The sequence below is a fragment of the Narcine bancroftii genome, chromosome 10 (assembly GCF_036971445.1).
Source record: "Narcine bancroftii isolate sNarBan1 chromosome 10, sNarBan1.hap1, whole genome shotgun sequence".
NCBI classification, from domain to species: domain Eukaryota; kingdom Metazoa; phylum Chordata; class Chondrichthyes; order Torpediniformes; family Narcinidae; genus Narcine; species Narcine bancroftii.
In genome coordinates, this window is record NC_091478.1 from 72,455,206 (window position 1) to 72,482,033 (window position 26,828).

General features: G+C 40.4%; 1 long non-coding RNA gene across 6 annotated transcripts in view; it reads right to left on the reverse strand.

The window, feature by feature from the left end:
- The window catches only part of LOC138744731 (uncharacterized), a 231,957-nt gene that overhangs the window by 118,616 nt on the left and 86,513 nt on the right, over positions 1–26,828 (reverse strand). For 4 of the 6 annotated variants that reach the window (XR_011345736.1, XR_011345737.1, XR_011345733.1 and 1 more), the window contains one exon: positions 12,030–12,169. The exons of 1 other annotated variant lie outside the window; for it this stretch is intronic. This is a non-coding gene — a long non-coding RNA (uncharacterized lncRNA). Of the gene's footprint in view, positions 1–12,029; positions 12,170–20,061; positions 20,144–26,828 lie in introns of all 6 variants that reach the window. One more of the 6 variants, XR_011345734.1, reaches the window with a different exon arrangement.

Here is a 26,828-nt window from a genome sequence, read left to right on the forward strand (position 1 = left end):
TTCGGAGACTTTGCCAAACATGACTTGCTAATAGAATGAAAATTGAATGTCTCCTTGAAATTTGAACTTCTCTTTAACTTATTTAGCGATTCATAAATACAGACAATTGAAATCTCCCTGAAAGCATTAAGAATTAGGGTTAGAAATGCAAGACACAAAGAGAGCTGGTGGAACACTGTTAAAAGAACATCCTGAATTTACTGCAATATTTCACATTGCAGCCATTGGTACATATCACAGAAAGATCCTTTCTTTTCCAATTTTATTTATTGGTTTTTATAATAAATACAATACAATGAAGAAAAGGGAACAAAACTGAAAATAAAATATCATATATATATCTCTCTCTCAAGATAAAACTTCAAACAGTATAAACTTGGTTCCCCTGCATTGCACTGGATGAAGACAGAAAAAATATCAAAAATATTTTACATATATGAATAAAAAACATCTAACCTACTCTATTTAAAAAAAAACTAAACAAAAAAAAACCATCTGAGCAGCTTAACATATCACAGAAAGATCCTGATTACATTTTATTTTAAACCCCACCCCCCCGCCCCCCCCAGCCCATGGGTTGGCTACAACAATAATAAGCAAAAAGATATTGTTGAGTCTTACAAACAACAATTCCATTTTAAAAAGAACTAAAGCAAAATAAATGTCAAAAACTAAAGAACAAGGAAATGCAGCTTTTGATTTATTTAGTTGTTTCACCATATATTCTTAAAAGTTGTCCTAACTATCTTGAAAGGGTCTGAAGAGTGGATTGTGAAGCACATCTTACAATTTAGACAGTCAACCCATGCATTGCCATTTTGTCTCGTGTACGTTCTATTTATTCAAACTTCTTTTCTTTAAGGTGAGACTTATCGAAGAACGAGGCAATACTCAGATCTACAGTATATTCTGATCAATCGTTACATGAAATTTCAAATATCTCAATAAAGATTAGCAATACACACAGTCAAATGTCAGCCTTTAAGGAAGGTTGTTAGATCTCAGGAATATTAACAAAGATGGACATCATGCTGTTAAAAAAAAATCACATGCAGTGTTACGATGACATCGCCACCATGCAGACAAACACCCAAAAAAAAACTAACGTTGTTAATTGTAAAGTTAAAATGAAAATATAGGAAATGCATACTTTACTCCGGTTTTACTCAAGAAAGACGCCATCATTTTAAGTGGAACTCCATCTGACAAAGGTTCTAGATACATTAATCTGGCTTTGCTCTTCTGGGTCCTTTCATTTGGTCTGATTTATTTCTTGTTTCTTAATGTTGTTTTGACGAACCATTTCATTGAATTTCTAACCAGCTTCCTGGTAATTCATGTTTCTGTGGGATAACTGACAATTTTCCTTTAAAACAGAACCAAAGAAAATGTGGCATTTTCCTCTTTGTGGAATTGAACTTTGCCCAAACAGTCGTTCAAAATAGTTTATTGTGGGAAGTCTTTTGAGATGTTTCAAAAAGCCATGACAAGATGATTTGTTCATGTGAACTCCTCATTCTTAAATTAAAATAGGGTGGCATGGTTGGCATAGCAGTTAGCGCAATGCCTTTACAGCGCCAGCAATCGAGCCTCGACTTGGGTTCGAATCCCGCGCTGTCTGTAAGGAGTTTTTACATTCTCCCTGTGTCTGCATGGGTTTTCCCCAGGAGCTCCGGTTTCCTCCCACCCTTCAAAAACATACCGGCGTGTAGGTCAATAGGGTGCAAATTGGGTGACACGGACTCGTGGGGCTGAATTGGCCTGTTACGGTGCTGTATGTCCAAATTTTAAATTAAACATTTTTTTTAATTGGATTTTGCATTTATATTAATTTTTATTGAAACAAAATTATAATTTGAATAAGAAGGAATGCATCTATCGAGGGGTTACTTTTGATTACAGAATCAGTGCAAGATAATGATCCTGGCCTACCTTTCTTTTTGTTTATTCTCCATCTTGACAGTGAAAGAAATGTTCATCTGCCCTCAAACAGAGGTGATAGTAACCAAAACAATTAAAACCGCTGATCTGGGTAATTCCTAATTTGTTAAATAATGTAGTGTAGTGCAAACATCTAAACCCCTCCTACTGTACAGAAAAGGATTGTTAGGATGTACATTTTCACCTCCATTTATTTCCTCGTGTCGCATATGTCAAGTGTTGTCTGGTGTCATATGTGGCATCGCAAAAACATTGTAAGCCTGCAGGAGATGCCACTGGTGCAGCTTCTCATATCCTGAGGAAATAATGTCTTTCCATTTTCCAGCTGACATTTTACAACAATAATGCGAGCAAACATGGTTTCAAAATTTAACTTATTCTCGAGTCACAATTATTAAATAATGATCAATATTTCCTATTTCTGTATTTTGCAATCTTCAAATGAACATATTAAACTTAGATCTTACAGGAAATTGCACTCATTGAACATACATAGGGCAAAGCATTTGAAAACAAATTCTATTGGTCTAAAATCTATTCTCCCAAAGAATAAACTGACCAGCTCATCTATTATTCTGAAGCTCAGGTTGTCTTTCACCCACTGAAGAACTGCTACAACTTGCCACTCTGAGGTATTATTGTCTTCTATTATTTCACCCTCTGCTTCGTTTTGCCAGTCATATTTTATCCTCCTGACAACATTCTCCATACTTGCCATGATGCACAACCCTCTCTGCCCCGGACACAAACCACGTCATTGTCTTCTGAGTCCTGTGGCTCAGACAAGATGACAGTTAGCTGAAGAATTAGGTGGATTGGAAAGTCCTGCAACATCAATTACAATGTTATTCCCAAGAATGGATGGAAGAATGGAAGTGATAATGTGAGATAAGTGAACTGTTGAACCTTGGCTACCATTTTCATTCACTTTCTGTCTTCTATATCAGTATCACAGTTGTCCTTGCTAAGACCATTCTTCTGTACTCTTGCATTTGCAAGACTAAGAAGGATCCAGTAAGTTCAACACTACATTGGTGTCAGTATATTGCTTGATATATCCCATTTTACTGAAAATCATACAGCTACTTGAATCAGTCCACAAAGTTATCAGGTCAACGGGCAACAAAAAAGCTTGCAATGAAAACAAAAATGAAGTGGATGCAGGAAGACTAAAGTAAAAATAGAAATTGCTGGGTGCACCCAGCAGGGCAAGCAGCATTTGTGGAAAGCAAAAAAAGAAAGACATCTCTGTCTCAAGGCTAGGAGAGAGAAGGGGAAGCACTCATGTTACCCCTGATGATGTAGCTTGAAAGAGTTGAATTTTTTGTATTATGGTTAGGCAGTATTTAAGGTACCGCTGAGCAAAGATCCCTGATCACACCCAGGGCACATAGTAAAGCATCACACATCTGCAGTTCCTGCTTTCAGGCTTTCCCATTTAGCATTTTGATAGAAGGCGTGTCAAAGATCAGGGTTTAGTGCACGAGAAATTCAAGCAGATTCGCCTTGAGGGAACGGAGAATGGAAAATTCACCCAATTATATTGTCAGTGGTAATGCCAAGTAATAAATTAAACAACTGGTTCACTATTTAAGCAAAGGCTTTAAAAAAGTTACTCGAAGTACAAAAAGAATATCATAACAATTATAGTAATCTTGACTTGCAAATGAATTCTACTGATGCAAAAGAATATCTGATTAAATTGTTCACTGTTCATCAGTATAACTTTATATTAACTGAAGGGCTGCATGGTTAGTGTAGCTGTTAGCGCAATGCAATTACAGTGCCAGCAACCTGGGTTCGAATCCGACACTGTCTGAAAGGAGCTTGTACGTACTTATGATGTCTGCGTGGGGTTCCTCCTGGTGCTCCAGTTTCCTCCCACCCTTCAAAATGTACCAGGGTTGTAGGTCAATTGGGTGTAATTGGGCAGGCACGTGGGCCGGAAGGGCACGTTACCATGCTGCATGTCTAAAACAAAACTTTTTCTTGAAATATAACATGAGGAACTGGAGAAATTGAAACAGAAAGATGTCATTCAAGAATGCAGCCTTATTATCTGTGATATCTTGACACTAAAAGCATCTTACTTCGGAAAGGATAGAAGAAATATTTTGGAACATATAGGGTAGCACTAGAATACAATGTCGTAAAATGAACATTTTATGATTGTCATTTCAGCTGGTTAATTTTTTTAATCCAAGCATCTAAGACTTTCTTATAGACTTAATAGAGCCTTTAATGCATTCATTCATAATGACATTAACCTGACAGATATGGATCACTTGACTCTTTAGCCAATGTTTTTAGTTTGGTGTTGTCCAACCTGTTCCTGGGCCATACTACCGCCACTCTGTATTAAGTCTACATTGTTTTAACAAATAATTATAGAAGTGGAACCAGAACTGTGTTTATTGGCACAAAACTATCAAAAGATCAAATATAGACTACACTAGTGGTAGCCAGAAAATGTATAGCTGGTGGCAGAACATGCCACTTAGTTCTAAAACCATCATTCGGAGATTCGGGCTCTCACAAGAGCGGGAGCCCGGGTCGTGCAGACTGGCAGCACGAGGCTAGGTATTTTCTTTTTCTTGCTCTAAGTCAACAGGCCAGCTCGCGTTTTCGACAGCAGATAACCATATCTGAATGGAATTGTTTAATTATTAAACTTAATATTTGGACCGAATTGTCAAACAATTAAATTTAATGTTTGTACAACTCACAAACGACTACAAGCTGTTACATGGAAGTCCGACTCTATTCCACCCCCCACCCCCAACTTATTGCTCGCTGGAATATAGAAATGCAAAGTTGTGCCCCCTGGAAAAGATAACTTATAATCTTAGAAAGAAATATGACATGTTTGTTAAAATATGGCAAACTTATTTGAATCATTCTGGCTTAAGGATATAATTAACTTCCCCAAAAAGGTTTAAATAATAGAGTTAGGTTAATAGTGTTGAATTCCTGAGATCAAAATATGGACTAATTAATGAAGGCTGCTCAAACACCCCTTCTTTTCCGACAATTTTTTTTAATGTTAGCGGTTGTGTGCGGTCGGGGGGTGAGGTTTGGGCAATCATATGAGACTCTATAATTTTAAAATGCTATTGGGTATTAATATGATGCATGTAATAATGTTCTGTATGAGTCTTGTAAAAATTAACATAAAATATTCCGAAAAAAAAGGCTACATTGTGACAGGAGAGAGGGCTTCTCCATGAGGAGGCAATCTATGCGCAATATTTTGGACCCTCTCGTGTTCACCGCAAGCATGAACTTTGCAAATATGGACGACTCGGTTGGACCCACACACAGCAGATGTGACTATTTTGCAATCAAGAGCATCGTAACTTCAATCCGTGGGGCAGGCAAAACGGTAATGCATCAGACTGACTCCATACTCTTGAGAGTTTTATCTATAAGGCTGTTAATTCACATCCTTAGAATAAAGTTCACAGAGATGAATCCTTCAAAACCGATTTAGTAGAGCTCGGCAGCTAACATTACCATTTTGCCTGCCCCACGGATTGAAGTTACGATGCTCTTGATTGCAATATAGTCACAATTTGAAATAGAAGTTAACATTTCAAACATTGAGTGTAAATCCGAGTTGTATTCATTAAATAATTAGAGACCATTCAGCTTTTGTTTTGGAATGGTCTAGAGATATTCTGTTTCTGCTTGTCCATTGCAAGACTTTAGTCCTTGATGTAGATGTACCTGTACTAACAATACGGATTTGATGTGGATGAATTAGTGAAAAGTGCGCTGCATCATGGCCTGGTATGGGGGCACCAATATCTCTGAGTGGAAAGCCTTGCAAAAGGTCGTGGACACAGCCCAGTACATCACTGGCAAAACTCTCTCCACCATCGAGAAAATCTATATGGAAGGCTGCCGTAATCTAGATGTCATCACATACAACCCTGAGATTCTTTTTCATGCGGGCCAGGCAGAACTTCTACTCATTGGCAGTGCAAAAAACTATACTCTGAAAGGGAAAGATACATTTACAAAGGAGAGAAATGTAAACAAAGAAAGAAATATTTTTAAAAAGACTGCAATATAAAAACAATAAATATTCAGCAATAAATAATGTACAAAGTAAGAGAAATAAGACTCTGATTGAGTATGTTGTGGAGGACTCTGATGGTGGAGGGGTAGCCACTCTCCTGAACCTGGTGGTGCCAGTCTTGAAGCCCCTACACCTCTTTCTTGATGGCAGCAGCGAGAACAGATCATGTGTGGGGTGGGGAGGATCCTCGATGAACAAACACATTCAAAGTTGCAGAGGCACTCAATGTCACCAAATTCAAGGAGCTGATTGCTGATTTCAGGAAGGGAAAATGAGAGATGTATGATCCAGTAATAATTGGGGGGGGGGGTCAGAGGTGGTGGAGAGGATGAGCAAATAAATTTTCTTGGGAGTCACTATCTTGAAGGATCTTTCTTGGACCCAACACACAAATGGCATCATGAAGGAAGCACGTCAGCGTCTCTAATTCCTCAGAAGTTTGCAGAGGTTTTGTATAACATTGGAAACCCTGGCAAATTTCTACAGATGTGTGGTGGTAAGTGTGCTGACCAGCTGCATCAAGGTCTGGTTTAGGGACCCCAATACCACTGAGGTTATGACCTTGCAAAAGGTAGTGGGCACAGCCCAGGACATCACAGGAAAAAAAACCTCCAGTCATCTACAGGGACGCTACCATCGGAGAGCAGCAGCCATCATCAAGGATCCACACCACCAGTACATGTTCTATTCTCACTGCTGCCATCAGGAAATAGGTGTAGGTGTCTCAAGACTCGCACCACCAGGTTCACAAACAGCTGCTACCCCTCCACCATCAGTCTTCTCAATAATAATCTCAATCAATAATAATCTCAATCAATGATTTAAGGACTCTTCTTTTGCACTTTATTGATTTTTTTCCCTTTCTGTATTGTTTCTTTATTTGTTTACATGTATACGTTGTGTACAGTTTTGTTTGCACAACCAGTAAGTGGTAATTCTGCCTGGCCCACAGGTAAAAGTATCTCAGGGTTGTATGTAATGTCATGTATGTACTCTGACAATAAATCTGAATCTGAGACGTGATGAAGTGAACAAGAGGAACATCTGTGGTTAGGTGGAAGCAGGAACAGGAAAGGACTGATTAATCATTTCTGTTATCTGCGTCAATAGAGGCCTATAAGAGATCAGCAGAGAAAGCCAAGTGCAGGAACTGGGAGATGTGCAAGACAGCTGATGTTGGAAGTCTGAAATAAAAGTGAAGGGTAGAACTACTTCAAGGATCAGGTGGTATGTGAGATGACAGAGAAAAATTGTATTGATGTTACTGGTGGATGACCCTATTTTTCAGTAAAACCTAATTGTTCTCTTGAGTTAGGTTCGTACATAGTGATGTCACACACAAAATTAACTGGAAGGGTAAGGAAACATTGCATATCCTCATTTTATATCTTGAAATGATGTCATTATCTGTTAAGGCCCATAAAGAAAATTAACTCCTGTGCTCATATCACTAATATGAAACTTTTTTAATGCATGTTTGCCAGGCTGTGAATGTTATTATTATTTTTAATCAATTAGAAATCATCTAGACCAGTGGTTTTCAAACTCACATTCCACCATAAGCAATCCCTATGATGGGTAAGGGTTTGCTTAAGGTGGGTAGGCGAGTGGGAAGGGAAGGTGGAGAATCACTGCTCTAGATCCAATTGTTACTGAAATATTTTGCTTGATAAAAATTGCCATTTCCTTTGGAGTTATGAAACCGTGCACATAACGAGTCAATTAGGTACGACTAAAACAGTGGTTTTGAAATTTTTTCTTTCCACTCACATACCACCTTAAGCATTCTCTTACTAATCACAGAGCACTTATGGCAGGGATTATTTAAGGTGGAATGTGAATTTAGGGGAGCAGTTTGAAAACCACTGATCTCGACTCATCCTGTACAATTCATCTTAGCCTGGCTTTAAGACCGGAGTAGATATGTTCTTGATTAGGAAGGAAATCAAGTAGAAGGCCAGAAACTGGGATTAAACAGGATAGTAGATCAACCTCGATGAAATGGGAACTCAATGGGCCGAATGGCCTAATTTACTCCTGTGTGCCTATGTCATTGGGTATGGTGCATGTTTCCTTTACTGCACACACCATCTCTGAGCCCCACTTTTCAATGGCTACTTCAAGGGTAAGCATTTCACTGGAGTTTCACTCACTTATTAATGGCTATCATGTCACAATGAAATGTCAGCTGCCTGCAATGATCACTGGCCCATTGATCAGCTTGCCATGGCTTGCAGGCCACTTGGCACACAGGAGTCAATGAGGCTGGTTCACCATGCAAGGTCTGCTCAGACACACACTTTTTTTTTGCACTGGGACTGCGAGAGTCAGGAGATCTGCCCTCCAAGTTGTGACTTACTTCCCAGTGGTCAGCAAGACAGTAGCTGAAAGATATGCATCAAGGTCCAGATGGAACCACCTAGGTTCCATTTTAAAACAGATTCAGTGCAATTTTTCAGATATTTTTGCCCAATTTAATTGTTTTTTTTTCCAGATCAGAGCGGACATTAACACAATGTAGCAAATTTGGTGCAACAAACTCCTATTTTGAGGCAAACATCCTCTACTTATCAAGTAACATTGTACACATCATTAAAAGATTTTCATTAATAAAATCCATCTGACTAAAATGAACAAATTCCTTTGTTTTCATAACGTTTTGTAATTTAGGTGGAGTATATTTATGAGGTGCAAGATGAACTTCTTAAGATTTATGGGTTGAAAAATTACAGCAAAGTATTATGGCATACCCAATATATTGTTAATTACAAATTGTGATCATAAATTATGGGTATGCCATAAGATATAGAAGCAGGAGGCCATTTGGTCCATCAAGTCCAGTCCACTATTCCTTCATAAACTGATCCAATTCCCACTCAACCCCACTCCACAGCCTTCTCCCTGCAACTTTTGACACCTCATCTATAGTGTATATGAAACCAAAGTTACCAATATTTGCCAGGTATACAAAATGCAGTGTACATCAGTTACTTATGTACGTGTTCTACGCTGCAGAGTGATTGCTTTATGTGCTTCGATATCCGTTTGGACAGTGCTTGAACAGTGATGTGAAACTTAGGCTGCACGATAACACCATGCGAACAACTACTACTTCACAGCATGAGTGAATCAGGTTCAATCCTGACTTCTAGCAGTCAGTCTACAGCAGCAATTCTCAATCTTATTTCAGCTATGCCTCCCATAAGACTCTGCTCAATGCTTATGGGGCCCCCTTCCCTGTGAATCAGTCAAGTTTTGGTTTATTCCATACTTCTCTCTTACTGACAACATAAAAAACATTTTTTTTAAATTGTTTTTTCGTGAGGTGAAAAGAAAACAAGGCTTTTACTTAAATGTGCTGTGAATTCCCCACCCCCCCACCACGGGGAGGGCCGTTGTGCCCCCATTGACAATGGATGGTGTTTGAATATTCTCTTTGTGGTCACACAGGTCACCTCCAGCTGATCTGGTCTCCTCCCAAGATGTAAGGATTGATAGATTAATTGACGTCAAAGTTGTCTATTGCACGTAGGTACGTGGTAGGCTTTGGAGGGAAGTGAATGGGATGCAGGGAAAATAAAGTGGAATTAGTGTAAATGAGTGTTTCGTAGCTTAAAGAAATAGAAACAGTACAGAATAAAATACAAACAGAAGGAAGGAATGCTAATTTTTTTTCAAATGATTGACCTATCTACAATTAAAACATTGGCTCAATTTTCCACTTTAAGCTCAGCAGATGTAATATCGGCTTTTACCAATAAAACCATAAGATATAAGAGCAGTAGGGAATTTGGCCCATTGGGTCCATTCTACTATTCCATCATGAGACGATCCAATTTCTCACTCAGCCCCATTCCCCAGCTTTCTCCCCATAACCTTTGATACCATGACTATTAAGATACACATCATTCTCTGCCTTAAATACACCCATCACCCTTGGCCTCCACAGCTGCCTGTGTTATCAAATACTAGACGTTCAGCACTCTGGCTAAAGAAATTCCTCCGCATCTCTGCATTAAATTGGCGCCCTTCAATCTTGAAGTTGTGCCCTCTTGTCCTTGAATCCCCTACCATGGGAAAGAACTTTCCCACATCTACTCTGTCCTGGCCTTTCAACATTTGAAATGCTTCTCTAAGGTTCCCCCTCATTCTTCTGAACTCCAGGAGTACAGTCTAAGAGCCATCAAACTTTCCTCAAATGCTAATCGCTTCATTCCAGGAATCATTCTTGTGACCCTCCTCTGAATCCTCTCCAATGCCAACACATCCTTTATTAAAGAAGGAGACCAAAACTGGAGCCTGTGCTCCAAGTGAGGGCACATCAGAGCCTTATAAAGCCTCCACATCATATTCCTGGTCTTGTATCTTATTCCTCAAGAATGATTATTCATTTGGGATCCCAATACAAAGGCAGAAGATCCAAACTTCTGCTCTGAGGACAACTGTGCTCTGGTGATGAACTCCTTGTAGAGAACAGTGGAGAGCATAACCCTTCACAGGCTTGGAAATCTACCTTCAGGTGGAACCATATGTACAGAGCATAATTCAAAATCTATCAACCAAATAATAGACGTCAGCATTGCTTAAATCAGTGGCTCTCAACTTTTTTTTTCCCATTCATGTACCTCCTTAAGCAATCCCTTACTAACCCCAAAGCACCTATGACATAGGATGCTCCAGGTGCTCTGGGGTTAATGAGGGATTGCTTAAGGTGGTATGTGAGTGGAAAAACAACGTTTGAAGGCCACTGGCTTCAACCTCTGCCGTGCAAACCCAGGCTTATCTGCCAAAGAAACAACTTCACAGCAAACAAGTCCTCTCATTTTAGCTCCTACAATTACTCCTTCCCCCATTTTCAAGAGTTCCAGATGCATATATAGATGCAGTAAAACATGCCCTTTCCATCTGACTTGCAAATTCAACTTACTCTCATGGACAGCAAGTCAGACGAGATTCTAATAAATGTGGCTTATTCTGTATGGCTTGAAGGATTTACCCTAGTAAAGGCCAGGATTTTTTTTTAAACTGCTGTAGTCAGTGCGCATTGTTACTTTGTCTAAATTGTTCAGAGATATAAAATGCATGATTCTTTGCACTGAACATCAAACATAAATGTTTGAAAGTAAGTGATCTTACAGCACTATTCCACTAGGGAGAGAAAGGGCTCATACAAACTAAATCCACTTTGTATCATACATAAGGAAGCAATTAAATAAAAAAAAACTTTTTTGGTTTATTTATGATCCTATGAGACCTGCAATGGAATGTTTGACGTATGTTGTTCAAAAGACAAGACGAGATTTTTTTTTTAAGCTCACTGGAAAAATACTACTAATGAATAAATGACTTAACCTGCAGCTCATTAGTATACCTTTTGAAATACGTGTGAACTTGACTGATTATTTTTGTAGCTATTTAACTGCCAAGCTGTTGGGTTAGATAACTTAGTGGCTAGCTCATTAGACAGGTATCCAGAGTCTTGAGTTATTGATCTGGAGTCATGGGTTTGAATCCCATCTCAGAGTAACAATTAACATCTAAGTAATTACATAAATCTGGAATTATTTGTAAAAAAGTTTGTATCAGAAATGGCGACCATGAAACCACCTGACTGTTTAAATTCCCACCTCCATGAGGAAAAGGAAATCTGCTGCCTTATCAAGCTAATTCATGATTCTTTCTAATCTGTCCTCTGAAATCCACACTCACGAATGAATAATTCAAAAAATTCAAGTGGTGACATAAGTAAATGTAAGCATATTGGTTGACATGTTCAAGAAGGACGTACTCAGTATTTGAAAGTCCAAGAACCAGTCAGCTTATCCCATGACAGAACTTGAGGATGAGTGCAGCACAATCCACACCACCTTGGACATGCCCTGGCATCAGGAAAGAGGTATAGGTGTCACAAGGCTTGTTCCACAGTACTCAGGAACGGTTGCTACCCCTCCACCATCAAGTCTCCAAAACCACAGACTCAATAAGAGACTCATTTAAGGACTCTTACCTTGCACGTTATTCATTTTTGAATATGTATTTTCTGTATTGACGAGTTTGCATTGCCTTCTTGTTTACTTTTCTCTCTTTTGTCTATGTATCTTTTCACAGTTATTTTTGCACTGTAGATAAGTAGAAATTCTGTCTGGCCTGTAGGAAAAAAGAATCTTTGGGTTGTATGTACGTACTTTGACAAAAGTCAAGAGTCCATTTGCCATGTTAACCTCCCACAAAATGCAGACAATGCCATGGAATATGAAACATTACATGCACCTCCTCACAATGTTTTTTTGATACCAAATCTTGCGCTGGCGCTTGGTTTCACTGCAATAATATGATCAATATATGGTTCGCTTCATATCTTGCATAGCACTAAAGCACAATCAATGGGTTTGATGATGGGTCTCAGAAACCTGAACTGTTTCTCTTTACTGCCTGACCTGCTGAGTCTATATGACTTTTCTCAATCAAATAATCCAATTTCTGTTTTTATTTCCGATTTCCAGCATCTGCTGTTTTTTTTATTTGTTTTCATAGTCTTTGGGTTGCAAGCCACTAATTAGCATGACAGAAAGGAAACATAATAATGTGAGCAAAAATGTCGATCTGTAATATTGATGCAATTTTAAAATCCACAGACAGTAAGAAAATAATAAGGGATAGTTCTGTGGAATAAACTTACTATTTAATGGATTCTTGGATTCGTAACCTCATCTGAATTCTAAAATCTAACCGGATGAAATGAACTCCCCAGTTGTCAAAATTGGATCTATTGATGTCTTGATGATGTGTTGGAATAAGCTTTTGAGCGCCAGGAACAGAAGGAAGATTATGTAACAGTCCATTCTAAGACAAGCCCAGGTATGTTCAAGCAAGACCATAAAGCACGACAATTAGAACGTGGTCAGCTGACAAACATTCAGGGCAGTCAGCTTATACGTAAAAATAAATCAAAAACAAACTTTGAAAGGGAACCAGTATTAGTAGAAAAATTTTTTTAAATTTTTCTAAATTACTTTTCTCAATCAAGGAATGTGTTTCTGGTATTTAAGAACAAACATTTAAGAGGTCTAATGTGGGACAACCAAAGGGAATGTGTAAAGAGCTTTTTCTCCTTCTCCTTTTAGAGCCAAGGAGTTCAATGGCAAAAATGCAGGCTCTTCAACCCGTCATCTCCATGCTGACTTTCTGCCCATGTCAGCTCCATGTTCTCCTATTTAATTACCTTTCAAAATATCTCTTAAATATAGTGATCATAACTGACTCCACCATTGAACCATAGAACATTACAGCACAGAAAACAAGCCCTTCTGTCAGTGCTGAACTGTTATTCTACCTAGTGCCACTGACCTGCATCCAGTCCATAGCCCTCCACACACCTCTCCCATCCAGGTACTGTCATTTTTTTTTATTAAATGTGAAAATTGAGCCCACATTCACCACTTCAGCTAGATGCTCGTTCCATACTCCCATTCCTCCCTTTGTGAAGAAGTTCCCTTGATGTTAACCTATGTCCGCTGGTTCGTATCTCACCTAACCTCAGTGGAAAAAAGCCTATCTACGTTTATTCTGTCTATCTCCCTCATAATTTTAAATACCTCTATTAAATCTCCACTCATTCTCCTAAGCTCCAGGGAATAAAGTCCTAACATGTTTAACCTTTCTCTGTAACTCATTTCCTGAAATCTGGGCAACATCCTAGTAAATCTCCTCTGCATCTTTCTATCTTATTGATATCTTTCCTGTAGTTAGGTGACCAAAACTGCACACAATGCTCCAAATTTGGCCTCACCGATAGCTTGTACAACTTAGCCATAACATCCTAACTCCTATACTCAATACTTTGATTTATGAAGGCCAATATGCTAAAAGCTCTCTTTGCAACTTTATCTACCATCTCCTCTGTCAGCACATTTTAGATATCAAGCACTCTCTGTGTAAAAAAAACTCCCTTTAGATCCCTTCTAAAAGTCCTTCCTCTCACTTTGAATCTATGACCTCTTGTTTTTGATATCTCTTTATATACTTGGAGGAGAGGCAATAGATCTATGCCACATGAATACAGTTCTCTCCAGGAATAGCAGCATGTCTGGCAGCCCAATGGCACGACCCCAATGCCATTTCATGTTACCTACCAGGTCCCACGTGTTCATCAGCCATGTAGAAGTGGTGCCATTCAGAACCAACTAGTCTAACCTCTAAACAGCTGGCATTTTCTATCACAGCAATCGCAACATGGCCCCATTATGTTACAGTCAGTGACTCTGAAGGAGTTCTTCTCTTTCTCTCTTACAGTAAGGGGCACCGGGGGACACTAATGGTGACTCTTCTGTCTGCAGCAGGCAGAAGGCAATTTCATGCAATGTTACACGTTTAGTACTCTTACACAAAAAGGTGTAAGAGTACTGAACGGAGAAGGTGAAGGATGCACAGCTGTGTGACACCTTCAACAACCTGCAGGTGGAAGCCCACCTAGCCAAGATGGGACGGCTCAACCCAGTCCTGAATAGTCTTCATCTTCGTATCATAGGCTGCCATGGTCAGGACCACCAATGTTAACCAGTGTTCTTCTCTGACCACAGCCTCCTTCATGCCTCCTGTTGCCTTCAGAAGGCAGCCGGGGGACATGAAAGCTGAACATGAAGTTGCTGACCCCAGATAACATAGAGGAACTAAAAAAAAAAGTACTCTAATTGGAGAACTGTGACCCTTCTTTGACTCCCCAGTGGGGAGCGATCAAGGAGAACATCTAGAGGCTCTTTAACCTCAAAGGTGTTCAGAGGACAAAAGGAACTGAGCCAACTCCAGTCTGACCTGCACCAACTCCTCCTCTGCAGTCAAGAAGGGTGGATGTGAGGGAGGAACTCTGAGAAGTGAAGAGCCAGCAAACCTTGCTATTCACCTCAGAGTCCTCCAAGATCATCTTCCGATCCAGAGCCCATGCAGTGGAGCAGGATAAGATGCACTCATGTTCTTTCTTCCAGAAAGAGCCAGAGCTCCCTCTGTGAACCACAGTGTTAAATCACATCCTTGCAGAGGATTCGGCAAATACTTTTAAGCCAATCTGTATGACAGTAAGGCTGCAGAGAGAATGGCCTACCAAAACTTTCTGTTCTCTATCATGGACAACAAAAAGTGGGAATGCTCTGGGGACCTGATGGACTTCATCCATTCCTTTGGTTGAAGCAAGACTCCCAGAAGCAACAGCTTCTCAATGGAACTCAGCAGAAGCTGAGTTGTACGTGGCTCTGTAGGATTGGTTGGGCCCAGACATTAATGGTATGCTCCTGGAAGGAAGTATATCACATTCCATGAGGAAGGGCATCATCACCCTCATTTTCAAAAAGGGGAAGGAGGAGGATATCAGGAATTGGAGACCCATTTCATTGCTAAATGTGATCTACAAATTGTGTCCAAGACCATCACCTTATCAAATCTGCCTTGGGGCAGGTGATCCACCCAGCCCAGACCTACATGGTTCTGGGCAGGAAATCTCTGTCAGCCTTGTGCTGCTCAGGGACACCATCGCCTCCATGAAAGACAGAGGGGTGGACACCTGCCTGGTCAGCTTTGATCAGGAGAAGGCTTTTGACTGGATATTGCACACGTACATGAAGGATGTGCTCTCCAAAATTAGCTTTGGGGAGGGAATCGAGAATTGGATTCCAGAATTGTAGTGAAGTCAAAATCAATGGGTGGGAAACAAGTAGCTTCCCCATCAAGTCTGGAGTTAGGCAAGGCCTAACTTGTCTCCAGTCTTATTTGTGTGCTGCATGAAGCCCTTTGCAGAATTCATCATGAAGGATGAGGGCATAAGAGGAGTGACTTTGCCAGGCAGTGGGGGTGCTCAGTCAAGGCCTCCCTATATATGGACAACAACACCGCCTTCTGTTTGGACACATGGTCAGTCTGGAGACTGACCAGCATTTGTGGGCATTTTGAGTCCACATCAGGCACCAGGGTAAACCAGAGGGAATGCTCTTCATTAACTGGTCTGTTCGGTTCACCTTCACATCTGACTACCTGAAAGTGCTGGGGATCTGGTTTGGAGGGGCTGAGGCATGCAACAAGAATGGTCGGAGTGGATTGCAAAGGATCAACAAAAATTGGGTCTGTAACCACTGCGCTCCCTCTTGATAGTGCAGAAGAACCTCGTCATCAGATGTGAGGTGCTTTCGGTGCTGCTGTACGTGGTGCAGGTGTAGCCCACCCCCCCCCCCCCCCCCACCCCACACCTCTACCCTGGCAGTTACTGGAACAGTTTTCTGATTCACATGGGGGTCCAAAATGGACACGGTATGAAGGAGTGTCATGTACAAGTCACCAGCAAAATCGGGGAAAGGGTGTACCAACGTACCCTCACCCTGATAACTACCTTTGTGTGTGGCTTCACTAGGCTGTGCATGAAACCAAAGTACGAGAGCACCATGTGCTGAGGTTCGACCCACCCCAGGTGCTGTGAAGGATGGGCCTGGCCCTGGCACCGTTCAATATCCCAGTCAACTGGACTTTGCCGCACCACCTATCCTTCAGGGAAAAATTTTTCAAGACCAACACCTTCGACCACAAGGCTATTTACGCAGTGGTCAGCACAGAACATGCTGCAAAAATTGAGAGAGGAGACCGTCCAGGTCATCTGGCAGGGCTTACAAATAAGGACCAGAACTTGGCCTGGCTGGTGAAGAGAGGTGCCCTCCCAGTGAGATCTTTCTTGTACAATGGCACATCACCCTCCACACATGTTGTCCTTGGGATGGTTGCGGTGGAGTGGAGACTGTCAACCATCTCTTTGTTGAATGTAGATTCATAAAGAGTGTGTGGAGAAGAATGCAGGGGTCCTTGTCATGGTTTATTCCCAGCGGCAGTGTTATAGAGGACTTACAGACTGTTCCCGGGGACACACTCCGAGTCTGACAACCCAAACTGCTGGAAAGCCATAAACTCAGTGAAAGACGCAATTTGGTCTGCCCAAAACCTGTTGGTCTTTAAGCATACAGATGTTGGTCTGGGAATGCTGTCGACTGGCATATTCCAGACAGCAAGAGGTACATGATGATGAACGCGCTGAGACTTGGTGCAGCCAACGTGAGAGGCCATAGTGGGGAAAGACCACAGTCTAGAGTCCTCCCATTACCAGACTATGAGCAGCCTGGGGGGAAAACACCTCAACCAACAGTGGGGGGGGGGGGGGGGGGGGAACGACAAGGTGCCACAGTGGTGGTAACGGGGTATTGAGAGAACGAATGAAATATGTGTGTATAATGTGAAAAATTTTGTACCAAATTGTACCAAAATTCAAGCTCAAAGGGACATTATACACAAGGTTATTATTTTAACAAATTTTTCTGCCAGGTTTAACTATCAGTAAGGTTATCAGCAGCTGCCTACATTGACAGCAGCGCAACTAGGTTGGGCGGGGGGGGGAGAGAGATGGCAGCACTACTCGGGTGGGTGGATGGGGGGGAGAGAGATGGCAGTGTGACTCAGGCGGGTGACGGGAGAGAGAGACGGCAGCGTGAATCACGCGGGCAAGGGGGGGGAAGTGATGGCAGCACGAATCACGCAGGCGAGGGGGAGAGAGATGGCAACGCAAATCGGGCGGGCGAGGGGCGGCATCGTATCATACCCAGGGGTAAAAGTTTTCTCCCTTTTTCCCCTCAAAAATGGGGGTGTCACATTATACTCAAAACGCATTATACATGCATATTTATGGTAATTAGCTGTTCATGCTCCCAGGATAGGAAGCCCTTTGTGCCATTTCCACTGGGCCACCCTTAACTGGGACACTAATTGGATTTCCACTGAACACAACTCATCTCCGGGGGTTGGATTGTTCTACCTTCAACTGTCCCTTTTCCATTGGTTTTATCAGCACACTGGAGTCAGGAAGCACTAGGGATACGAGTAGGGGTATAGGCGGTTAATCCCCAGTGTAAAATGACATCATATGATGCCAGGATTTAGACAGTGTTCTTTTTCCACTGGACCCTGTCCCAGTAAATTCCTAGTTAATTCCTGGGACAGAGTGCCAGTGGAAAAAGGGCTTTTGAGTGTAGAAAGACTTGAACTCTTCTCCTTGTTTGTAAAAAAAATATTCTAGACAAGGTATGTCTAATGACAATGTGGAGTAAAGACAAGGTGGTAACAGAGTATTGAGAGAACAATGTAAAATATAAATTGTTGAGAAAGATTGACACTATGAATGTGAAACGTTTTGAATGGTTTTCTTTTATTGTGAATTTATTGTGAATAAAGAATATTTTGCGAAAAAATATACATTAATAAAGGAATTCTTGATCCTCCAAAATATTCGTATGGAATTTAAACTGGAGGTGGGCAGGGTGTGGCTAAGGAGGAGATTTTTAAAGAAGAGCTGTCTTAAATTTCATTGGGTCTGGTTGTGTGAGTATGGTCGGGTGAAGATTATTCCGTGCTTCAATTGTGCGGGGGAAGAATGGATTGCTGGACACATCTGTCTTGGAAGCTGGCACTACAAATTGGGTTGCATGCCCTCATCTGCTGCCAGCAGGCTTGGGTTCAGTGTAGGATTGGCCGTCTTTATCAAGTTGGCAGTTCAGCATTTTGCACAAACAAGTCAGGCGTTGTGCTTCACGTCTGTCTTAGAGAGAGCTCCACTTTAATGAATCCAAGAGCTTTATAACATTCGCATCTCTTCCATAAGTATTGTGACAAATCGGGCTCCCTGTCTCCAGACTCGTTCGAATGGGAGTCATGTTTTTGTTTGGATATGGATCCCATGCGTATTCCAAATGCGATCTGTCGAGTGTGAGATATAACTTCTCCTTGACAGAAGTTGAACAATGATGGATGTTGCATCTTAGAAAATTTAGGACTCCTGTTGCCTTCACCATTGTAGGATATGTCTGGTCATTCCAACGCAGGGCTTTGATGTCAAGGTATTTAGTTTGTTTGGTTTCATCAAGGCTGACGCTCAGGATTTTGTATGATGTTTTGCCTGGTTTTCTCTTCCTGGTGACACGCATGGTTTCACACTTGGAAGGATTGAACTGCATGCCTCATTTTTGTGACCATTCTTGAATCTTGTATCTCTGAAGGAGCAGTCTTCCACAAACCAGGGGTAATGGAAGAGTGAGCCATAGGAACATTCAAACAAGGAAGAGTGAGCAAAATGTAGGCACGGGGAATGTGAACAGGCCTCATCGTCATTGTGTGTTGGGAGCATGGATGCTCATCAATGCATGTGTTTCATCTGTTGATTTGGTTGTATCTTAATGATCAGACACTGAACAAATCAACAACAGGAGGAGGATAACATGGGAAATTGGATATAATGGGAATTATATTAATTCATATGATATGGCATCACTAGGAGGTCACCATTTAATGATCATTCTTCATTACAAGTGAGAATACTGTTGAAAGTGAAGGTGCTTCCACAGTTCTGTGAGGGATAGAACTCCAGGATTCTAGAGTCTGCAACTATCGAGTTGTGGCATATTTATTTTCATGTCAGGCTAATGTGTGACCACAAAGCAAAGTTACTTAGATGGAATGCCCAGGGGACTGATGCCTTGACTTTCTTAGCAGTCAAGAATGCAAGTTTCCAAGAATGTCAGAGAGGCTCTGGGAGGTTGCTCAAGTGCATTTAGTAAATGGTCAACATGGGAAGCGCCTTGTCAGTGGTGTGGTGCGTGACTGTTTTGTCCTGGATAGTCATTTCTTTGGGATAGTCACAGCTGCACTTCTCCACACAAATAGACAATATCTATCAGCTGATGAGATAAAATCAATAGCCAAGCAGACAACTTTACAATCTTGACAGTTTCCTTGCCTGAGAAGGCTTTAAAAGTCAGGAGTTGAACCCCAAGCTGTAGATATCAAACCCTCAATGCAGCACAAAAGATATATTTGTTGTTGGCCCAGTTCCTGGTCATGAAGGTATCAGCATTATTAATGCTGAGGCATCTTGGCATTGAACTATGAACTAAGGTCACCCCTCAGTCTTGTGTGCAGCAGGGAATAAAGACCCAGCCTACCCAACTATGCTCCATAACACAAACCTGCCCATTTCTGGAAATTCACAAAGGAATCCTGATGAGTTTCTTCTGCAACCTTTCCAATTTATCGACTTCTTCCCTTGAGCTGGATAACAAGGTGAGGATTGAAGATAAATAAGTTATTGGTTTCATGACATTTACCATTGAGATTTTTTTCTGGAGATGCATCTTTTCTTCAGGACATTTTTTTTTTGCACTACTGATAAGTAGAAATTCTGCCTGGCCTGCAGGAAAAGGAATCTCTGAGTCGTATGTGACAATAAAACTGAACTTGAAATTTTAAAAATAGCAAGAATCCATTTACAATGTTAACTTCAAATCACAAGTAGACAATGTCATGGAATGTGGAACTTTATAAGTCCTTCTTCACAATGATCTTCAGATACCAAATCATGTGTCAGTGCTTGGTCTTACTTTGAATAACAGGTATAATATGTATGTTCAGGAAGAGATGGCCAGGTCTCTGTGTGGACCCCTTTGTACCACATCAATTGAGTTCACCTCTTTCCAAAACAAGGAAAAGTTGCTGCTTAAGTACACCTGCCTTCTCCAACTAAATTTTCTTTCCATCCAAGGAAAAGAACATCTTAACAAGAAAACCTCTGTGAATTTGATCATGGAAACACTTTGCAAAGTACACCTATCAAAATTTCTGCTCTCTGATATTACTCTGGGGCTAAAAAGCTCCAGTCCACTGGAGTATACAGCCAGGGATGGCTCTGTAGCTGAAAGGGGACACTCAGGGAAGATAGTAGCTGTCATTTTGGAGAAAGTTGGCCTTCTGACACAATATTCTGTAAGATGATCTGTGGATTACTGCACACAGAACAACCATGAAAGATGACTCTCCTCTCCAGTCCCTTTACCACAGCCCCCCTTCACCTTATCCCTTCCTCTGACAGCAAGGACACGTTTCCGACCTATACACTATTCTTGGTCAAACTGGACATCCATAAATGACCAACGAAACACTGCATTGTTCGAGAAACTCATATAAGCTACACGGAACTGTTTGATCTTATAAGACCCTGATGTGCTCTGCAATATCGCAATTGTAATTGACAATCAAAGTTCTGAGCAATGGGTACCAGGATCCCAAAACAATGGCATCATCCATGCTTTCAGAAATTCCCCATACAAATGTTCTTTCAAGATAATGAGTGATATTTATGCTAGGAGAAAGATGCATAATGGTATCCAAATACAAGCTAATGGTTACACTCTTTCCTTTGTAAATTTATCCTGAAAGTCTGGTTTTCTCATAAAGAGTTACAACAGGCACAAGTGTTCCAACTCCTGCACATGACACAGAGCTTAACGTTGTACGATACATAACCTATGAGCAACTGCAGAGTGAAACCGCACAGTACCAATTGACAGCAAGTCACTGGTAACCTTGTTGCAAATTATTCAAAGTTCAAATTTCAAATTTATTGGCAGAGTACACACATGACATCACATACAACCCTGAGATTCTTTTGCCTGCGAGCCACTTATTAGTGCAGAAAATAGTACTCAAGTAGATATGTATTCTCCATTACCTTTTTCAGTTTCGAAGTTAACCAATAATTTTGTTGTCGAACATACTTTGAGAATTTGGTTTCAATTTAGAAAATCTCTTGGATAACATCGATTTTTACTCGCTGGCCTGACATTATTTAATTCTTTTTTCCTCACCTTCTGTGCAAGACTCGGCTTTTAGTGAATGGTTGAAGTTGGGTATCCATTTAGATTCATTTGAACAACCATCTTCTAAAATTCAAACTACCCAAGCACCACTTCTTTAGATACTTGCAGAGTAGGAGTTTTTTTTTTGAATTATTTATTGCTGAGACTTCCTCAGGACATTTATATAAATATTATAGGAATGATTTATAAAGTAAAACTGAATCAAAAAAAAGGTACCGTTATGGATAAAGATATCTATGAGACAGGTTACCTACTCTTAGCAAGTACTCAGCAAAGCATGATATTCTACAATGATAAGAAGATGGAGTTATAAATGAAAAAATGTGTGATTCATATTGTGGTGATAATAATTTTTGATAACTTAACTATGTAGACCTTGGACAGTTGGGTGTTCAAGCTTTTAAAATTATGCCTCATTATTCTGCAATGTGGACAGGTATCTCATTTGCAAAATTATCTCACAAATGGTGCGCATTAATTGTGTTCTAACACTAATATACCATACATATCTTTTTATCAAAGATCTTTAATCCAGCATAGACAAGATTTATATGATTTTGACAATAATCCAGGGCAGCCATTCTCAACCTTTTTCTTGGCTATGGGCTCCGTTAGGACTCTGCTCAAAGCTTCCCTGTCAAGGAGTCAAGTTGAGTTGGTTTCTTCCATACTTCTCTCCTACTGACTACATCAAAATATTTTATGATTTCATTCTGTGCCCCCCCCCCCTTAAATGAGCTGTGGCCCCTGGGGTCATTTGGCTCCCAATGAGAATGGCTGATCTAGTGAATCAAGACTATCATTTCAACACGACATTAAGTGCAGAGGATAATTCACTGTATATGATTTGGTAAAAATGTTGATGAGACCTCATGATCACAACTTGAAATTCAAATCCTCTGTCAGCTCAAGGCAGCCCAAGTTGATGTATTACAATCTAAAGGCAGATGGCAATGGGCTGGAACTCATTAAAGACAAAGTAGGTATCTTGAAATTCAAACATCTGGCGAGTGTCATTTCAGGAAATGACTTAATATTACTCCATATTATTACCAGTCAAGCCATGATGTTATCTCCTTGTACAACTGAAAGATTTGATCAATGGAAGCACGATTTGAGTTGCAAATCTTTCTGATAGACCATAATATTAGAAAGAACCCAAAAGCCATCTTGTAATACCTCAGGCTATGGATTAGATTCTCTTATCAACCACATTATGGATGAAGGGTAGGAGCAGTCTAAAGCAGTAGTTATGCTTATTTTTGACAGAAGAGAAACCATGCACAATTGTGAAAGATGGACACTAAGTTTATTTGATATTACCAGTGAGCTACTGGGATGAATGTTTGATCTGTTGACAATCATAATCCATTATTGGGTCTTAAACCAGAAATTCCAATGAGATGATAGACATAAGACATATGACAATAAGATATAAGAGCAGAAGTAGGCCACTCGTCCACTGAGTCCAGTCTGCCATTCTATCATTAGCTGATCCTCTTTACCTCCTATGGACTCAATGAGACCTGCTGAGTCCCTCCAGCACTTCTGTGTTTTTAACTCCAATCACAGTGCCTGCAGATTTTCATGTTTTACTCTATTCTCCCCCTCAGTGCGACTCCCCTGCCTTCTCCCATTAACCTTTGATACCCTGACTATTCAGATACGTATAAATCTCTGCCTTAAAAACACCCAGTGACCTGGCCTCCACTGCTGCCTTTGGCAGCAAATTCCAGAGGTTCACCACTCTCTGGCTAAAGAAATTCCTCCGCCTCTCTGTTTGAAATGGGCGCTCTTCAATAATGTTGTAATCTCTTGTCCTTGACCCCCCTTCCATGGGAAACAACTTTCCCAAGTCTTTCAACATTCAAAATTATTCTATGAGTACTCTAAGATTTAGAGTAGGTCACATACATACACACATTTTAAAACAGATCTTATTTGAAAGACTGAATAATTCGCATTGCAGGATCTATTGGAGAATGGAAGGCACCTTTCACAAGTAGGTGTTAATTGAACTAAAGTCATAAAATCCTTGACCATTGTCTTGCTGGAGTCATGCTGTCTATCAGTACCCTTTCTGCAAAGTGCTCATAGAAAGGTCACTCCTGGATTTTGTTTATCTAACAACAGATGGGAGCAGAAGAAATAACTCCTGTTGTTTTGCTCAGGAAGGTGGGGGGGTCACATGCTCTCTTTGGAGTTGCAGTTGGAAAAGAGAGAGAGTTGAGTTAACAGCTCAGTCAGTCAGTATGTGGGACACTGACAAGTAACTGAAAAGTGCAATCCAGGGAAAACTGTTTGAAACTGATGAAAGCAAGTTCCAGAGCAGTAGATGGCTGGAAGTGCTACCTGTCTGATGTTTCTCTTGAAAGAGAGGAAGGAATGGAACTCTGTGGTAGCTTGAAGAAAGAGGTTTCCATCTAGAAGACCCTGATGGGGCAAGTTTCATCAGCGAGACCCTGAGGTGACTAGTGGTGGTACATCAGTTGTGGAAATCCTGGAGCAACAAATATATCTCTCTGCAAACCCTACAAGAACCTTCCTGAGTGGAAAACATTTACCTTTCAAGCACCAAGCCTGGTGAACGTTATACATGTTAAATTCTGTGCACAGTATGGTGATTGCCTGCAACCAGAGAACTTGGAAAGAGAAGTGAGATTGAACTGTGAACCAAGGAACTTTTCTTGAATTTACACACTCATTATATACACGTGCGCTTAGAATTAGAAGGGGGTTATTTGGGTTAGTTAAGTATAGAGTTAAGTTAAAGTTTGATTCTATTTTCATGTTTGAAGTTGATTAAAATAACTTTTGTTTTAAAAACCACTCGTCTTGGTTAATGTCTATTGCTACTGGGTTTTGGGGTCCTTTGGGCTCGTAACAGCTTAAATCATGATCTATGTAGATCGGATGATCAAAAAAAAAGACATTTCCGAAGACACTTCAGTGGTTAGTAATGAGAACTACCACTGCCAATGCTGACAAAAAAAATCATAAAAGATCAATGAGTGAAGCCAGGAGAATGCAAGTCCTCCACTGCAAGCATTTCTTACCACATCAGATACAAGTACACCACACAAGTGCAGCTTGAACTGTCGAGAAAGCTGATTGACAGATTGAATTTCTAAAGGCTGTGTACTCATGGAGGAAGGATCACACAGTGGTTTTCGTCCGGGCTGGGAGCACGGAGTATTTATATGCAATATGTAAATAAGTCATGTGGTTGCAGAACCTCGTGACACAATCATGTGTACATATGATACAAGCTCTGTCTGCCAATGTTCTCTGTTAGATTAGTACAGAGCTACTTTCCAAGATTTTGTTTCCTGCGTGTATTAATTGTGGGAAGAGTTTATTAGCATTCTTGCACAATTTAGAATTAACGCCCCTTTGCATTATCGGATGAAGGACTTTGTAGGTGTAACACTAACACCTTTTTCCACTGTTGGTGTCTGACATACTGAATGTCTCCAACATTTCCAGATTCAGTGTTCTCATTTCAGATTTCCAGCATCTACGTTTTTTTTAACATAGCCTGAGTTCAATTCACAAGTGAAACCTGGCCGTTACTTTAACTCTCTGTGTCATCCCTGTCATTGTTCCTTCAAAGCTCAAGTGAAGTCAACCTGAGTTAAGTTTATTGTCATATAATTGCACAAGTATAACCTGACAAAACAGCGTTCGCCGGTCCTCGGTGCAAAACATGCAGACACACATCCAGATATATTACACATGCAGACAAACAATATATATGCAGGACAAGTATTCATCTATATAAATATATAAATAAATAGATATTGTTTGGCAAATGTGAAAGTCTTGGATGATTAGTGTGAACAGTTCCTTTGGTTGTTCAGCATTTGCACTGCCCATGAGAGCTCAGTATAAAGTCAAGGAACAGCGCCTAATTTCCTCAGTGGACCAAGAAAAGATCTCTGGATTGAATTTCAGATCATATATATTTCCAGGATCTTTTGTCGTTTTTCAACAATTTTTCACCTTCATCTGATCACCTTCGATAGGTATTCTGCTTTGAATGTCTTATCTCCTTGTATCATTATTACCTACTTTCAGTTGACATTACCACTCTTATCATTTCATCTGTTCTAACTTCTGCCCAATCACTGTCCTTCATCTTTCTCACATCCTGTTCTCTCTGCAGTTACCAGATTTTCAAACGTTACCGGTTTCACCGCAAGGGAGCTTTTCTAACAAGACTCCAATGCACCACAGCAGACCCTTCCTATAATTGTAGACCCCCGATCATCCCTTAAGATGTGGATAGCCAAGACAGAGAAGGAATAAAACTATATGAATCAGCCGGACATTGAACTCAGACACAACAAAATTGCTTCCAGCTTAGTTAACTTTGTAAAATCCCATTACAAAATCTGGGGACTGCTTTTGAAATTGGAGGTTATTTAAATCTTAAAAATATGACTCAATTCAAATAGTTTGTAAATATGTACAACACGCCATCGACTGGAATTGCCCATTGTGGCTAATTTTCCCAACAACAATGCCAAAGTGTTCTGCATGAGGAATACTGTCAAGTTCCAGAGTGGTGATTCGACCCACAACTGCATTCCATAATTAAATAAATTTTTTTGAAAATCATAAAAAAATTAATGCTATAAATTTGAATTGCAAGACCCAAAAGTTCCCTGCAGAAGAACACATAAATCTTTCTGACATCCAACATTAAAAAAATACCATCTCTTTACTCCCTTTCTCCTACTTCTGTCTACCTCTAGATTATATCCCATCTGTTGCTTATTTTATTCCACTGTTTTAAACTGTCCACATCATTTCGCGGTGTTTTCTGCATCTTGCTCATTGCTTCCATAACAGCCTAGTTTTGTATCAGCCACAAACTTGTATTTATTGAATGCAGTTTCTTAATGACTGGGAAGATGCAAGAAAATACTGGTGATCTGTTTGCAGGGAACTGCTGCATCTCTCTATCTAACTGACATTGGAGAGGATTCAAAGGATGTTCCCTAGGATGATTCTGGATATGAGCGAGTTAGCATATGTAGCGCGTCTGTCAGCTCTTCGCCTGTATTCGTTGGAATTTA